Source organism: Dermacentor variabilis, chromosome 3 (assembly GCF_050947875.1).
Source record: "Dermacentor variabilis isolate Ectoservices chromosome 3, ASM5094787v1, whole genome shotgun sequence".
Classification (NCBI taxonomy): domain Eukaryota; kingdom Metazoa; phylum Arthropoda; class Arachnida; order Ixodida; family Ixodidae; genus Dermacentor; species Dermacentor variabilis.
This window is the reverse complement of record NC_134570.1, coordinates 176,230,811-176,234,295: the sequence shown is the minus strand read 5'-3', so window position 1 is coordinate 176,234,295 and position 3,485 is coordinate 176,230,811. Positions and strand designations below refer to the sequence as shown.

At 43.6% G+C, this 3,485-nt stretch overlaps 1 long non-coding RNA gene across 1 annotated transcript; it reads right to left on the bottom strand.

Annotated features, from left to right (window-relative positions):
• Nucleotides 1–345: 345 nt before the first annotated feature.
• On the bottom strand, nt 346–3,086 carry LOC142574335 (uncharacterized). Its single transcript, XR_012826500.1, has 3 exons — nt 2,881–3,086; nt 511–607; nt 346–406 (listed from the first exon to the last, which is right to left on the bottom strand). It is a non-coding gene; the product is annotated as an uncharacterized LOC142574335 (long non-coding RNA).
• Nucleotides 3,087–3,485: the final 399 nt, after the last annotated feature.

Here is a 3,485-nt window from a genome sequence, read left to right as displayed (position 1 = left end):
TGGAAAGTTATTAAAAACCCATACGGGAGTGATCATTTCCCTGTAGTTCTAAGCACACCAATGACTAATGAATGCCTTCCACAATTACCTCGCTGGAGAACTGACTCGGCTGACTGGGAAACGTTCAAAAAGCTTGCTTGTTTATCCTGGGACGACATGTGTACTTTAAGCATAGACGCTGCGGTTGAATATTTTACGGTTTTTCTCCTTGACACCTCCTCCAAATGTATCCCTGTAACAAGTGGATTGCCCACAAAACGCCGTCTTCCGTGGTGGAACGATGAGTGTCGAAAAGCGCGAAAGAAGCAAAACAAGGCATGGGGTTTACTTCGGGATTCTCCTACAGCAGAAAATCTAGTCAATTTCAAGCAGGTCAAATCCCAGGGTCGAAGAACGCGGCGACAAGCTAGAAGAGAGAGTTGGAGAAAGTATATATCAGGCATTAACTCCTACACTGACGAAACAAAGGTTTGGAATAGAGTTAATAGAATAAAGGGTCGACAGTCTTACTCTCTGCCTTTAGTGAATACTCAAGGCGACAGCATGGAAGATCAGGCGAACTTTCTTGGCGCACATTTCGAACAGATATCCAGCTCGTCGCACTACTCTGAAACATTTCAAAGGTACAAAAGGCAAATAGAAGGACAACCATTAGAACGGAAAAGCACAAAATACGAGGCATACAATAGACCCTTTTGCATGGCAGAGCTTCAGGCAGCCCTAAACAGCTGCAACCAATCTGCCCCCGGATCTGACCGCATCCTATATGAAATGCTTAAACACCTGCCGCCTGAAACACAAAAAACTCTTCTTTGTCTCTACAATTCTATATGGTCGTCCGGCTGCATTCCCTCTGCTTGGAAAGAGGCCATCATAATTCCTGTTTTGAAACAGGATAAGGACCCTTCTTTGGCAAATAATTATAGGCCTATAGCATTGACGAGCTGCTTATGCAAAGTTTTTGAAAAGATGGTAAACAGTCGCCTGGTACATTATCTAGAAATTAACAAGAAATTAGATCCATATCAATGTGGCTTTAGAGAAGGCAGATCGACGACAGATCAGCTTGTACGCATGGAAATGTATATCAGGGAAGCGTTTGTCCACAAACAGCTTGTGTTGTCCGTGTTTCTTGACATGGAGAAGGCGTATGATACTACGTGGCGCTTCGGGATCCTTCGGGATCTTTCGGCAATGGGCATTCGCGGCAACCTGCTGAGAATAATTGAAAGCTATCTCTCTAACAGGACATTTCGTGTTAGAGTTGGCAACGTGCAATCTCGTCCATTCATACAGGAGACAGGTGTACCGCAGGGTGGAGTACTGAGCTGTACGTTATTTATTGTTGAAATGAATTCCCTCCACACCGTATTACCTCGCACACTCTTCTATTCCGTCTATGTGGACGACGTACAGATAGGGTTCAGGTCATGCAATCTTAGCATTTGTAAGAGACAGCTACAGCTTGGCTTGAATAGATTCTCAAAGTGGGCGGATGAGAATGGTTTTAGATTGAACCCCCAAAAAAGCACATGTGTCTTATTTTCAAACAGGAGAGGTGTACTACCACAACCAGACATTAACCTTAATGGAGAAAGACTAACTGTTAGCCCGGAACACAAATTCTTAGGTGTTATCCTGGACACAAAGCTTAACTTCATTCCCCACTTAAAATATCTTAAAGAAAAGTGCCTGAAGACCATGAACCTCCTCAAGCTGCTCTCTCGAACAACCTGGGGCAGTGACAGGAAGTGTCTGCTTAGCCTGTATAAGAGTCTCGTACATTCACGCCTCGACTACGGAGCCGTGGTGTACCATTCCGCAACAGAGAGCGCGCTAAAGATTCGCGACCCAGTCCACAACCTCGGTATACGACTGGCAACAGGCGCCTTTAGAACGAGCCCTGTTGAAAGTCTCTACGTTGAGTCCAACGAATGGTCCTTACATCTACGAAGAATATTTTTAAGTTTATCATACTATATTAGGGTAAAATCAGACACCGAACATCCATGCCATCCTATCGTTAGTGACCTGCGTGCTGCCAGACTTTACAGTAACCACCCGCGTATTAGAACTCCTTTGAGCCTACGCTTGGAAGCAATGAGAGAAAAAACAGACATAAATCTCCCAGAAAATATCCTAATGCCTCCCACTCGCATTCCACCGCCTTGGGATTGGCAGACCATAGACTGCGATACCTCGTTTGTCGAAATAACAAAACATGCACCTGAGGCACACATACAGTCACACTTCCTCGAACTCCAAGCGAAGTACTGCTGTGCCGAATATTATACAGATGCTTCCAGATCATCTGCTGGTGTTGCGTATGCAGCTCTTGGGCCATGTTTTTCCACCTCGGACTCTCTAAATCCCAACACAAGTATTTTCACGGCTGAGGCGTACGCGATACTCTCTGCTGTAAAACATATCAGACAAACAAATCTCAATAAGGCCATCATTTTCACAGATTCATTAAGTGTAATAAGGGCCTTAATGAGTTTTCGAAAACATAGGAATCCTGTCTTTAATAAACTATACATAGAACTATGCTTAGCTTTAATATACAACCAAAACATCGTCCTATGTTGGGTACCTGGCCATAGGGGCATAAAAGGCAATGTAGCTGCTGACGAAAGTGCAACGTCAGTCGTCTTTAATGAAGCGGATGTTAATAAACCCATAGCAGCAACAGAACTTAAACCCTTCTTACGCCATAAACTTAGGAAGCACTGGCAACATCAATGGGATAATGCAGTACAGAATAAGCTACACGTTATCAAACCAAAATTAGGGAACTGGATGACTGAAAGAACAGCAAGGCATAAGGAAATACTTATGTGTAGATTAAGAATAGGACATACGTACGCCACTCACTCTTACCTTCTGACGGGAAGCGAACCTCCGACATGTCCCAAATGTGGCAACAGGCTTACAGTTATTCATGTTCTTATCCAATGCACTGAAATAGAGGCAGAAAGGAAAAAGTACTTCCCCTCCGCTTATCTCCAACACATACCATTACACCCAGCATTCTTTCTGAGCAAGGAACCCCTTTTTACTTTTGGAACAGTATTAAACTTTTTAACTGAAACTGACACCTTAAATGTAATTTGGCCAGGCTACCTGTAGCACGGCCTCCACCTGGAGGTCGTAGCTGCAATGAAACCATTTTTTAGAGCACGTGCCTCCCAGCCCTTGCTTTCAAGGCCTTGCTGAGGCACTAGTGCTACAGCCATTTGTTGTTTTACTGATCATCCATATCTCATGAAACATCTATTTTCATTGCAGACACCATCAATCACTGTCATGTTTTTTATACTTGTATTTTACGCACTTCAGAGCGAATAAATTTTAGGCCCTTTTACAGCCATATTGCATCACATGTATATTTTCCACCTCTTAGCGAATATTTTTAGGCCACTATGCAGCCGTGTATCATATACTCCCCACAATCAACACTCACATATCATTGACAAGCACGGATC